Source organism: Lactuca saligna, chromosome 4 (assembly GCF_052625555.1).
Source record: "Lactuca saligna cultivar CGN05327 chromosome 4, ASM5262555v1, whole genome shotgun sequence".
Classification (NCBI taxonomy): domain Eukaryota; kingdom Viridiplantae; phylum Streptophyta; class Magnoliopsida; order Asterales; family Asteraceae; genus Lactuca; species Lactuca saligna.
The window spans coordinates 62,504,455-62,519,590 of NC_136420.1; the positions used below are offsets into that span (position 1 = coordinate 62,504,455).

At 36.4% G+C, this 15,136-nt stretch overlaps 2 pseudogenes; both read right to left on the reverse strand.

Moving 5' to 3' along the window:
• Positions 1-820: 820 nt before the first annotated feature.
• LOC145039678 (senescence-specific cysteine protease SAG39 pseudogene) lies at positions 821-1,978 on the reverse strand (annotated as a pseudogene).
• Positions 1,979-13,687: 11,709 nt separating this feature from the next.
• Positions 13,688-14,845, reverse strand: LOC145039679 (senescence-specific cysteine protease SAG39 pseudogene; annotated as a pseudogene).
• Positions 14,846-15,136: the final 291 nt, after the last annotated feature.

A 15,136-nucleotide genomic window follows, 5' to 3' on the forward strand; every position in this document is an offset into this window, starting at 1 on the left:
CTCTAAACACCAAAAAAAACCCCAAAATTAGGGGTAAAAATAATTAGCACACATCAATATTCAATGAAATAGGAGTAGAAAAGGTTTACCTAAGGCTAATCGCCAGCTAGTGCCGTTGGAATCAGATTTTCGTCAGAGAGAAAGAGTTTGCTGCATCGCTGTGCAAATGAACGAATGTTGCCCACATTCTTTAGGTTAAACCCCTATGCCGACGACATGTCTTCGGTATAGGGTCAAATAAATGTTGTCGTTTCGCTTTTTGCTGAAACAAAAAAAAAAAAAAATCTATGGCGACGACAAGTCGTCGGGATAGCCCTGTTATGCGGATTGCCACGTGCCATGCTGATGACAAGTTGTCGGTATAGCATACACAAAACAACGTCATTTGTTTTTCTGGCATATGAATTAAAAATAAATGAAAAAAAAATATTTTTTTGATACTTATACCGACATCATGTCGCGGGTATAGAATTTTAGCATACCGCCAATATTGTTGTCGTTCCCACCACACTTTTGCCGACGGAATTGAGGTCCTGGTCAAAGTTCGCAAGAGGTATGGCGAGACTAGTTGTTGGGATAGGGCTACATTTAGGGACGACAATTCAGGACAAGTGTCGTCTGCATATCCGTATTGAGATATAGAATACACGAAGAAAAATTGGATATTTGATTTATATTAATTAACAAGTATTTGTGTAACTAAGATTACAAGGACCGGAATACAATAATTACATAAATATACATATGGACATGCAGATAGCTGTGCTTTGTGTGTTTCGTTCAGGTTATAACTTATAAAAGGCATGCATAAACTGGAGATCTAAGCAGTTGGATACGATGAATCCATTGCTATTCCACATAGACCTTCTTTGGCACTAACATCTCTTTGCATCATTATGTATCCACTATCCCCCCAGCTGGCACCCCACGAATTTTTTACCAACCAGTACTTCATTCCATCATCCGTTACTCCATATCCAACTGCTGTAACACCGTGGTCAAGATCAGTTCCACAATCCCCAGTAAACACGCCACCGGAATAGAACTGGAAACCCATGCCACTGGCATCAATGGCAACTGATATGGGTTGATTAGCGACTGCTTGTAACAATGCAGATTCACTGTTGGCTGGCACTTTTTCATACCCAGTAATGGTGGCAGCATGGACAGCTTCTTCCTTGGTGTTGCAGGTTCCATCTGCTGCCTGATATGGGTAAGCCACCTCGGTGTTGATGCCTTTGTTTTTAACGATAAACTCAAAGCCATCTTCCATCTCCCCACCATTGCATCCTTGATCTACACCACTCCTGTCACAGTCCACTAGCTCTTGCTCAGACAGTGAAATTAGTTTTCCGGTTGTGAGCTGAGTAATTCCTTCCGTTGCAGCGATAGTTGAAAATGCCCAACAGCTTCCTATAGAATAAAAAACACTAAATTATAAGCACGACATTTACGTATTGCCATTATTGTAAAAATCAGTTTTTATGTTTTTGTTGTTTTTTGTTGTTTCTTTTAACCACGATTGCATTAGCCACGTACCACATTGGCCTTGATCTTTAACTGGGGTAACAGCTCCTTTCTTTCTCCAATCCATGCTAGGTGGCACGGCAGTCACGTTTTCATACCTAAAAGGTGTTGTTCTTGCTGATCTTTTGTTTGATGAAAACTTATATCCATTACGAGCGGCTTTGAACTCTTCATTTGTTTGGTCTGCAAATTTGTTAATCGCTACTTTGTAAGGCTGGTTTTCAGCACTGTTGAAGGATTCAATGAATTCCACGTTGTCCTTGAATATGTTGAAGCGCATTTTCTTCTCTGCGTCATCCTGGTACACACGTCCATAGCGTACCATCCACAGCTCATGTCTCTCAGAGATGGATACATCACTTAACATTCGGCACGTAACTCCTGAAGACCACATCCCTACGACAACAAGAAAGGCGATAAGATGCATTATTTTGAGAGACGAAAGGCCCATTGGTTACTAGTTTGATGCCTTCAGGATTGTTTTGGAATAGCCAACTGTTTTAGGTTTTTGAGTTTATGCATGGCTTTCGGTGTATGATTTATATAGGACGAGATTCTGGTTTATTAAACATTTTTTTTGGCGTGGAGGAGGCAACTAATATGATGTAACTGAAAAAGCATCCTTTTTTAGTTGACTGCAACGATAAATGTACATGCTACGACAGGTAAATACTTACGAAAACTATTTTGTTTTTATGCATCTATAAAAAAAAAAAAGAAACTGTTGGATCAGTTATGAAAGAAACAAAATTGGTTAAGAAATTTCTTAATGAGTTACCAAAACGTTTTATTAATATGGTGGCTTTTATAGAACAGGTTGTAGATTTGAAGACCATCGGTGATGATGTTGTGGGCCGACTTAAAGCTTATGAAGAAAGGATCAAAGTTGAGAAGATCCAACCCTAGCAAAATCAGCTTTTATTTGATAATTCGGATGAAAAAGCAAAAGAAAAAGAGCATTGTGGTTGTGGAAACTCGAATGAGGAAGACTATGGGCGTGGCCGATGGGCGTGGCCGAGGTGCAGGTCGGAGATCCAGGAAAAGTCGAGAAGATGGTCAAGTACAATGGGACAAGAGTCACGTGAAGTGTTACAAGTGTAATGCATTCGGACATTACATATCAGAATGTTCATTGTGGGAGAAAAAGGATGAGCTTCACTTGACCCGGTGCGAGGATGATGAACCGTGAATGAGCCACCTGATTAAGAGGGTGATTGTTGGGATTAATCAGGTTTAATTCACAGGTTTACATGCATGGCTGCTAGTTTAATAAGTTTTAAGGTTTTTAGTTAATAGTTTATCACTGGTTTACGTTATTTAAAGTTTGAATAAAGAAAAATGGGTAAAGGGGTTTGACTATTTCAATGATATGTATGTTGGGGTTTTACACGTTCGGGTTTAGAAGAAGAATTCATACCATGTACCATTGGATTAGATTAGTATTTTTCTGCATTTAGTTTGTTCCCACGTGATGTATGCATGTAGGCCTATATAGGCTTTCTTTGATATGAATAGTGCGATTTTTTTTCTACAACTTTAAAGTACACAAGTTATACTTCATATTAGAAAGTGTTTTGTTCTCTTCTCCAAGTTCATTATATACGAGAGTTTAGAGTATAAGATTTGAGGCTTTCCAACCAACATGTTTTCACTACAACAATGAGACCCTATGGCGACAACAAATTCAGACCCTATCCAGATGACAAGTTGTTGGTACATGGTATGGCGACGATAAGTCGTCGGCAAAGGATCGCCGGCACAAGCGTGTCGGCATAGGTCCATTACGTTGTTGGCATAGATGTCATCGGCATAGCTTCACCTATTGTGACGACATGTCGTTGGTACAACTTTTGTCAACCATATTTTCGGAAAAAAAAATAAAGTTTTATTAAAAACCTGTGGCGACGACATGTCGTCAGGACACCTATAACAACTACAAGTCATCGCGAAAGGTTTCAGCTATTAAGATGACATGTCGTCGCTATAATGTTTTTAATGGTTGTTGGTTATGGATCTATAGCGACAACTTTTCGTCGGGATAGCTACTAGTTGTTTTTTTAGCTTTACATGTTTTGTACATTACAATTTCTACATTTTTAACAGATCCAAAAAACATTGCAGCAAATATCAATTGAAATACATTAACTAGGTACCATTGTTCAAATTCAAAACATCAAATTCAAGTTTAATATTACAATAAGTAGTTAAGTAACATTATTCATAATACTAAAAAAAAAACATCAACCATCATTGTCATAATCATCTTCTCCTTCTGCTTCTTCTCATTCTTCTTCTTCTTCTCCTCCTTATTCTTCTTTTCCTCCTCCTCCTTCTTCTTCTCCTCCTTCTTATTCTTCTTTTCCTCCTCCTCCTTCTTCTTCTCCTTCTTCTTCCATCATTTCGACAAATTGTTGAGAGGTAGTTGCTTGTGTGTTATAGTTGAATAGAAAGTTAGGAAATGGTGGTGGTTGGAGGTTCGGAATACATGTCGCCAATGATGCATTATATTGTTGCAAATATTCTTACATTTTTTGTGCAGCAAATTGGGATTGAGATTAGGACGATTTGTAAGTGGAAGATCGTTCATTTGGAATTAAAACGAAGTTGGCGGTTGGTCGCCTACACACCCCGCGAGCATGTCCGTGTCTCATCCCAAAGGCACGTTCTAAACATTCTTCCTCATTTACTTCTCCACCTTCCCCAATCTCGTTTTGCATTTTCTCATATTCCTCTTGAATTTTCTCCTAAAATAAAGAAAACAATTAACATACGTTAACTAAAAAAAACAACTAAACTTAAATATTAAAATAATAACAATAATATTCGTTAAACAAGAAACTATAATTAATAATAATATATTTAAACAACACATTCATTTCGTTTATCACTTACCCAATCTTCTTGTGCTCGAGTTGTACACCAACCCGAACCTTCTTTGTAGTGCATTTGTCTCCAACCCTCAATATGCAGCGGCTTGATTCCCATTTTTTCCTATAATAAGTGAAAAAACAATAAATATATTTTTACAAATGTCAATAACAATTTTAAATAATACTAATGTATTTTATTACCTCTAAATGACGTCATTGAACATAGGGTCTACATCCGTGAGCACTTATGTGCGGATGTTTCGACCTAGTAACTTTATTTTTGACCGGTGTACGTTTGTATTCCTCGGTCAAAAACAACAAATCAATCATATCGTTCCAAGCTTCAGCGGTCCAATCAGGCAATGGATATCTTCATGCCCTTTCCACATTTTGGTATCCACCAACTCTATCAAAATGTTTTTTTATCTGATACTTGTGCTCTCGATAAGCTCTTTGCATATTTGTTTGGATACTCGCTCGAAGGGGTTACCACAAGTTTGTGCCTCGATACCTATTAATATCAAAATAAGTCTGCAAAAGAAAAAACATATTTGATTAATAAAAAAAGTTTAATAAATGTTAAATTCAATACATATAAAATATAATGTATACTTACATCTAGCTCGGGATATAAATCATCTTTGTACTTGGTAGTAACACGATGCCAAGTATGATAATGCAACGGTACCTGTCATCCTACCAGATTTGAGATTAGTCTGACAAACATTTGCCTGTTGTCCCCTATAAATCGATATGCCTGCCCGGAGATATCAATTGTCAAATCGAAAGGCCTACACCTGTTTTTTTTTCATACTCATTATACAAATTTAAGTTTCTCCCTTTGCCACCCACATTCACGTTCATATTCTTCGATTGTGCTATATTTACATATACAATTGGAAATTTAGAAATTTAAAACTTTAATACATCTAATACTTAAAAATTTCATATAACTTACAAGATTGGCAACCTGATGGTACACTGCGTGCAACCCCGTGTGAAGGTTTATCCCCACCGTCTCCTTCGTGTCCCCTTGGAACTTCTGCCACCTGTTTAACAAATATTTTAAACATTCAGAATATATAATAAAGCTACAAATATGCAACATTTCAAAATTTAACAAATATTATAAGCAATCATGATATATAATAACAATAACATATGTCAATCAGATTCATCATTAGAACAATATACATGTACAACATCATCAACACTGTCATAGTTTTCATTATTTATTTCTTCATCTGAAGAGTACGTATCATCATTGTCATTGTCATCGTTAATGAAATCGTCATCGTTTATAGTAGGGACAACATTCCTCCTAGCAACCACGCTTGATTCACCAACTTCACCTAAAGTCGTCTGCATAGGTAAGATGCCTAAGTTGACAACCAAGGTAAAATTAGTTGATTTAGTGTTTGTAACGACCCAAATTTCACGTCCAAAAATTTCGTTTTTAAAACATTACTTTAGAAAACGTTAATAATTAAAAACATTCTTTGATCAAACTACATCACAACGTAAACCATGTCTAAAAGCCAAATCATACAACCAATCGAAATATCAGAGTATAAATCCCCGAGAAATCTAATAAATGCGGAAACCAGTGTGTGTGCATGATGTTTCCCCTTCGATGAAGAGGTGCCTGAAACCAAAACTGTAAACTGTAAGCACAAAGCTTAGTGAGTTCCCCCATTGTACCACATACCATATAATCACATAACATACATAAATTGTCAGGCATATATGGGTGCCCGACCTACCCCTTCGGTCCTCTCGACCGGATACTGCCTAGCATATCTGGGTGCTGGCCTCCCCTTCGGTCCTCTCGACCGGATACTGCCTAGCATATCTGGGTGCTGGCTCCCATTCGGTCCTCTCGACCGGATACCGGGGACTATTTCACCCCTACTACTACCACATAATACATATATCACATAGTCTATCTAGCATGGCTGGGCATGACCGCCCCTTCGGCCCTATTGACCGGTGTTCTGGGGGACTATCTCCCCCTACTGTCACTAACACATAAACATAACACAGGTAGTAGCAACACTAGATGAATATCACAAAGACAATCATCTAATCACACATCTCCTACCGGTGGGCCGACATTGTGGCCTAAGACCCACCGCTACTGGAAGGTAACTCACCCCGTAGTAGCTGCTGATCTGTGTGGGAATAATCTGTCTGTCTGCTGCTGCTCCGGAAATCCTCCGGCTGAAATTCCCACCAAACACTTAGCCAAATATTGCTAACTGTCCTTTGGGTAAAATGACCATTTTACCCCTGATCATTCCCTAAGTCAAAATCAGAGTCAACTTTCAGTTGACCCGACTCGTCGAGTTGGCTCGCCAACTCGCTGAGTCCCTGTCCAAACGACTGACCTGGATTCTGCTTCTACTCGTCGAGTTAGGCGTTGACTCGATGAGTTCTCCTTCCAAACTGATGTTCAAGTCCTTCATCCTACTCGCCGAGTTGTATGAACAACTCGCCGAGTTCATCTTCATTCGATGAACAATTTATACTGTGACTCGACGAGTTGTATGAACAACTCGCCGAGTCTGTTCTTGATCTAAGGAGATTGCCTTGAACTCGCCGAGACTGGGCATCGACTCGCCGAGTTCCATTATGGGTGAGTTTTGGCTTCCAACTCACCGAGTCCACCCTGGACTCACTACACAACTCAACACAGCTAAAAGGGGATAATCTCGGAGACTCGTGACTAGACTCGCTGAGTCAGATGAGCGACTCGCCGAGTCTGCTTCATGCAAGAGCCATAAACGCGATTTTGCTCGAATCCAGTCCATGCCATTCGTAGATTTGGGCTCCTAAAGCATGAATAACACGTAAAGTTTCCAACTTTACGTGTAAATATCCATCTATGAGGGTTTTAGGGTTCAAAATGCACCAAAAGAGTAGATCTAAGGTTTTCATGCAACATGGGTCCATAAAGGCAGTAGATCTGAGCTCCTGGAGCTCAACCATGCCTAGATCTAGAGGTTACTCAGCTTATTACGAACCCCCAAACATACTCAAGCTTAGAAATGGTTCAAGAAAGACTTTAATGGAGCTATAAGGGACTATAAGCATGAAAGCAAGGGGAAAATCGAGTCATACCTTAGGGAACACACTGAGAAAGCTCAAAGATGCTTGACCTCCTCTTTTTCTTCTTGATCTACTCTTTTTCCCACTCCAGAACTTCAAGAGAGCACACCAAATGCTTCAAACTCACAAAGGAACAACTCTTGAACAAGGTATAGGGCTCTGAGGGTGAATGGCGGCGAGATTGGGGCGGAATGAGAGTTTAAATAGGGTGCAAACCCTTGAAACTTAGGATTTCATCCAACAGCAGTGACTCGCCGAGTCCAGGATATGGACTCGCCGAGTTGCCAACTTAAAACGTGTCCTGGGTCCCGGCTCTACTCGGCGAGTCGGACCTATGACTCGCTGAGTCCAAGGCTAAAAATGGAAAACACTCAAATAAGATTTACATTCTAGGAACCAGGTGCTACAGTGTTGTTCACGACATCTATCTCATTCACAACACCGATACTTGGATGATTCCAAAGTTTTCGATGATGAACCTTTTCCACAACTCTCCAGTTATTGTTTTGAGTGGGATCTTGGAGATAAAATACTTGTTTAGCTTGTGTGGCTTAGATGTATTGTTGATCATCATACCCCGTTTTACCGACTTACCATTCATGACTGGTATCGATAAGAATCATATTATTTTTAGTCTTTAAACATCCATTACGTAATGACGCATTGAACCGTTTACCACGAAAGAGTACAATTGATTTATTATATAAATAATGCAACTCTATGATCTCCTCTAATTGACCATAGAATGGTGTATTGTCTTCTCCGAATGTAACAACACCACTATTTTGAGTAGTGCATTGGAGATCATGATTATTCACGACAAATCGGACACTATTTACAGTGCACGCAGTGTAAGAATATGCACGCAACAAAACGTATGCTAACTCCTTTAATTCCCCAGTACAATCCGAAGGCATATCTTTTTGGAAACAATAAATCTGTAAGGAAATATAAGATTGTATTTTTAAGTAATAAATTAGTTTTACATTATAAATATATAACATACTTACCTTTTCTTTGAACCATGAAGGAAATTCCTTTTTGATATCACTTTCAGAAAATTCTAATTTTAATTCACTGAATATCGGACAAAATAATTAGAATATTTAAAACACTATCGAAAAGGTAGTTAATAGATCAGAGACTTACGATTTGTAGCTTCTCATCTCACCCTCATCGTAATTGTTTAGTACAATCCAATGCAATGATTTTTTGGCCTCTTTACAAAGTTCAACGATTTTCTTGGCCGACATTGTTCGACATTGTGATGAGAACACAAAAAATTGCCTTTTTGGAAAGTCGGGATCATCATATCTATCAGCACAATTAAATTTAGTTTGTATACCTTCAAGATACATAGAGTAGAATGTCAATGCTTCGTCTGCAACATAACCCTATGCTATTGAACCTTCTGGTTTGGCTTTGTTTATGATATAATTTTTAAGTTTTTTAATATATCTTTCAAAAGGATGCATCCATCTAACGTGTACAGGCCCTTCAAGAATGTCTTCATCAGGTAAATGAAGAATAAGATGAATCATTATGTCGAAAAATGTTGGAGGATATATCAACTCAAGATTGCATAAGATCTTTACCACTTCTGTTATGGCATTTTTCATGTCGTTAACATCTAATGACCATGCATAATTTTGTTTAAAGATTGTACACAGGTCAATGATTGTTCTTGAAACATTTGTTGGGAGACATGCTTGAACCCTTATAGGTAGCAATCGTTGCATGAGTACATGATGATCGTGAGACTTCAGCCCAACCAAATTTGATTCAATATCATTAACCTTCTTCTTAAAGTTCAATCCAAAACCATCAGGTAGTCTCACTCCTTTAATGAATTGACAAAAATGTTGTTGATCAATTGATTTGAAAGAGTAAAAAGCATGTGGGAGTATTTCTTTCTTCTTGTATTCATCCTTGTTGTGTTTCTTCATCTGCTTGACTTTGTGCTTTGTCCATTGATCTGGTCTAATGCCCATATTTTTCAAGTCAATTCTTGCTTCTTTTTTGTCTTTGCTTTTATCGTTCATCAGTGCAACATTCAGCACACTCTCATTCACATTCTTTGAAACATTCATAACATCGAAATTGTGTTTTAGGTCGAGGGAAGAGCAATACTCAAGCTCAAAGAAGATACGATGTTTCATCCAATTTAACTCTCTCTTTTTCTTTCATCGTCATACTTTCTTTTTTTGCCCCCATAATCAGGACGTTTCCCTGGAATTTGATCAGAGAGACAATTTACTTGCTTTAATATAGTTGCATTACTGAATCGTCTAAGACGCGGTCTTGTCTCAGATTGACCATCAAACAATAGACTCTCCTTCTAACTATGGTTTATATTCAAGAATCGCATGTGACCAACAATAAGACATCTTGTTGGTCACATAAATGGAAGATGTGTCTTCGTTCCAAGTAGGGCATGCTAAATAACCTTGGCCACTCCATCCAGACAGACTGCTATGTGTTGGGAAATCATTGATACTCCATAACAACATCACACGCATATTGAATACATGGTGGTGTATTGTAGGTAGTCAATATAACCAGCCAAATACTATAATTGTTATTAAAGTTGCCGAATGGATTAAAGCCATCAATAACTAAACCTAAACGAACATTTGTAGGTTCTTTGGAAAACTCTGGATATCTCTTATCAAATTCTTGCCAAGACTTCCCATCTACCGATGATACATCATACCATCCGTTGATCTTCTAGTATTATGCCAAATCATATCTTTAGCTGTGAATCTGGAAATATACATCCATCGAAGTCTTGGAGTCAAAGGAAAGTAAAACAACACTTTATGTGGTACTCGCTTCCCCTTTGTGGTTGTGTCCACATATCTACCCTCGATACAAATCGGGCAATTATGCATGGAATCATTCTCCTTCCAAAACAAAGCACAATCATATTTGCAAGCATGGATGGACTCATATCCTAACCCTATCTTTCTCAACTTTTTCTTAACTTCATAGTGTGAAGTTGGAATCTTGCTCTTCGGGAAAGCAACTCTTAGCAACTCTACAAGCTGGTCAAATGAACTATTTGTCCACTTATTGATCACTTTAATATGCAACAACTTTGCCAAAAAGTTTAAAGAAGACATCTCACAATCAGGGTATAACTCAGTATTGAGCTCGTCAAACAAAGCATCAAATTCTGAGTCCATGCCTCATCCTTCATCATCTGTATTTTCTTAATTTGTATTTTGTTCCGCCATAACATCATCAATTACATCAAACAACTCATTAGTTGTTGGAATGTTTATTGGTGTCGAATTGTAGCCCAAATCCGAAACATAATGCTTCTCACCGTGATAAATCGATATAGTATATGATTTTAGAAACCCACGGTCATGTATATGGGCTTAAACCGTACTCAACAACTGTCGATACATATTCACACACTTTACGCATGGACAACACACTTTGTCTTCAGAGTCAACATGTTTCCTAGCAATCTCCATAAAGTTTTTAAGACCTTCTAAGAATTTTGGGGACGTTCGGTTTTCACGAATCCAACTCTTATCGATCGTCATTACTGTGTCATTATTAAAAATTAGATTGTATACATAGTTACAATAAACGTACTTTTATTAGTTTAAATATTTTTATATTTTGTTTACTTTCAATAAACGTACTTTTATTAGTTTAAATATTTTTATATTTTGTTTTATGTTGCTACTAGTAACGTTTGTTCTTAATTACAAACATTTTAACTTAAAAATTAGATTGTATAGATAGTTAAATTGTATGACTTTTTGTTTGAGAAAAAAACAACGAAATACTATTTTGTTTTTTTTTTCAATTAGATCATTGTACTTTTAATATTTTTTTATAGCACCGTACTTTTTTTTTCCAATTACATCATTGTACTTTTAATATTTTTTTATAGCACCATACTTTAATAACAACGTGATTTTATTATTTTGTTTTATGTTATAACTTTCAAATAGAAATGAAAATAAAATACTTCAATAAACAAGATAAAAAAAAGTATGTTGCTATTAATAAATTATGTAGTTTAAATATTTTTTACTTAATAAACTTTATTCTTAATAAACGCACTTTTATTAGTTTAAATATTTTTATATTTTGGTTTATGTTGCTATTAGTAACGTTTGTTCTTAATGACAAAGATTTTAACTTAAAAATTAGATTGTATACATAGTTAAATGATATGACTTTTTGTTTGAGAAAAAAACGGACGTAATATTATTTTGTTTTTGTTTTTCAATTACAACATTTTACTTTTAATATATATATATATATATATATATATATATATACACATTTTACTTTTTTTTAAATTATAGAAAAAAAAAACTCTTATCGATTGTTATTAGATTGTGTGTATATATATATATATATATATATTTCAATTACTGCATTGTACTTTTAATATATATTTTTTTAGCACCATACTTTGAATAACAATGTGATTTTATTATTTTCTTTTATGTTATAACTTTCAAATAGAAATGAAAATAAAATAATTTAATAAACAAGATAATAAATGTATGTTGCTATTAATAACATTTGTTTGAAGAAAAAATGAGCGGAATATTATTATTATTTTTTTAGTTACATCATTTTACTTTTAATATATATATATATATATATATATATATATATATGTACAGATTTTTTTTTCAAATATAGAAAAAACTCTTATCAATCATCATTATGTTGTATTTATAGTATATATATACATTTTATTATTTTTTCAGTTATAGCATTATACTTTTATTCACTTAAGCTAATAAACTAAACAAATAACACAACCATACATATTTACATTTTATACATAAAATTTCATACCAACCTAAACAAAGATCACAATCATACAAAATTTTGATTTTATATAAACCTAAACAAGTAAATTAACATTGTATACATACAATTTCAATTTCATATGAACCTAAACAAATTTGAGTTTCATATAATATTTAACCACAATTTCATATGACCTAAACAAATTTGAATTTCATACAATTTCAATTTTGTATAAACCAAACCAAACAAACAATATACATATACCAAACAAAAAACAAGAATCACACATATACCAAAAACATAATTCTATAATCAAAAGAGGATCAATTTCAATTTCAATTTCAATAAAAATTACAAAAAAATAAAATAAAATAAAATAAATAACCTGTGTTTGTTCTTCTTGCTGTGATGGGGACCACCCTTGTCAAAATCGATGTTGTGTTCGTGCAATAAAATACGAAGGGTGGTAAATGATAAAACCTGGAACGATGGGCGCCGGTGAACAACTCACGATGGGGAAGATTCAGGCGGTGGAAGACGGACAGGGGTGCTTCACCACTAGTGAAAGCCTCTAAACACCAAAAAAAACCCCAAAATTAGGGGTAAAAATAATTAGCACACATCAATATTCAATGAAATAGGAGTAGAAAAGGTTTACCTAAGGCTAATCGCCAGCTAGTGCCGTTGGAATCAGATTTTCGTCAGAGAGAAAGAGTTTGCTGCATCGCTGTGCAAATGAACGAATGTTGCCCACATTCTTTAGGTTAAACCCCTATGCCGACGACATGTCTTCGGTATAGGGTCAAATAAATGTTGTCGTTTCGCTTTTTGCTGAAACAAAAAAAAAAAAAAAAATCTATGGCGACGACAAGTCGTCGGGATAGCCCTGTTATGCGGATTGCCACGTGCCATGCTGATGACAAGTTGTCGGTATAGCATACATAAAACAACGTCATTTGTTTTTCTGGCATATGAATTAAAAATAAATGGAAAAAAAATATTTTTTTGATACCTATACCGACATCATGTCGCGGGTATAGAATTTTAGCATACCGCCAATATTGTTGTCGTTCCCACCACACTTTTGCCGACGGAATTGAGGTCCTGGTCAAAGTTCGCAAGAGGTATGGCGAGACTAGTTGTTGGGATAGGGCTACATTTAGGGACGACAATTCAGGACAAGTGTCGTCTGCATATCCGTATTGAGATATAGAATACACGAAGAAAAATTGGATATTTGATTTATATTAATTAACAAGTATTTGTGTAACTAAGATTACAAGGACCGGAATACAATAATTACATAAATATACATATGGACATGCAGATAGCTGTGCTTTGTGTGTTTCGTTCAGGTTATAACTTATAAAAGGCATGCATAAACTGGAGATCTAAGCAGTTGGATACGATGAATCCATTGCTATTCCACATAGACCTTCTTTGGCACTAAGATCTCTTTGCATCATTATGTATCCACTATCCCCCCAGCTGGCACCCCACGAATTTTTTACCAACCAGTACTTCATTCCATCATCCGTTACTCCATATCCAACTGCTGTAACACCGTGGTCAAGATCAGTTCCACAATCCCCAGTAAACACGCCACCGGAATAGAACTGGAAACCCATGCCACTGGCATCAATGGCAACTGATATGGGTTGATTAGCGACTGCTTGTAACAATGCAGATTCACTGTTGGCTGGCACTTTTTCATACCCAGTAATGGTGGCAGCATGGACAGCTTCTTCCTTGGTGTTGCAGGTTCCATCTGCTGCCTGATATGGGTAAGCCACCTCGGTGTTGATGCCTTTGTTTTTAACGATAAACTCAAAGCCATCTTCCATCTCCCCACCATTGCATCCTTGATCTACACCACTCCTGTCACAGTCCACTAGCTCTTGCTCAGACAGTGAAATTAGTTTTCCGGTTGTGAGCTGAGTAATTCCTTCCGTTGCAGCGATAGTTGAAAATGCCCAACAGCTTCCTATAGAATAAAAAACACTAAATTATAAGCACGACATTTACGTATTGCCATTATTGTAAAAATCAGTTTTTATGTTTTTGTTGTTTTTTGTTGTTTCTTTTAACCACGATTGCATTAGCCACGTACCACATTGGCCTTGATCTTTAACTGGGGTAACAGCTCCTTTCTTTCTCCAATCCATGCTAGGTGGCACGGCAGTCACGTTTTCATACCTAAAAGGTGTTGTTCTTGCTGATCTTTTGTTTGATGAAAACTTATATCCATTACGAGCGGCTTTGAACTCTTCATTTGTTTGGTCTGCAAATTTGTTAACCGCCAGTTTGTAAGGCTGGTTTTCAGCACTGTTGAAGGATTCAATGAATTCCACGTTGTCCTTGAATATGTTGAAGCGCATTTTCTTCTCTGCGTCATCCTGGTACACACGTCCATAGCGTACCATCCACAGCTCATGTCTCTCAGAGATGGATACATCACTTAACATTCGGCACGTAACTCCTGAAGACCACATCCCTACGGCAAGAAGAAAGGCGATAAGATGCATTATTTTGAGAGACGAAAGGCCCATTGGTTACACGTTTGATGCCTTTCTGATTGTCTTTGAAGAGCCAACTGTTTTAGGTTTTTGAGTTGGTGCATGGCTTTCGGTGCATGATTTATATAGGAGGAGATTCTGGTTTATTAAACATTTTCTTAGGCGTGGAGGAGGCAACTAATATGATGCAACTCAAAAAGCATCTGTTTTTTTAGTTGACTGCAACGCAAATGTACATGCTCCAACAAGTATGTCTAACGTAGACGAACAGACGATACATATATATTTAAGAAAACTATTGTGTTTTTATGCAAATTTTTTTAA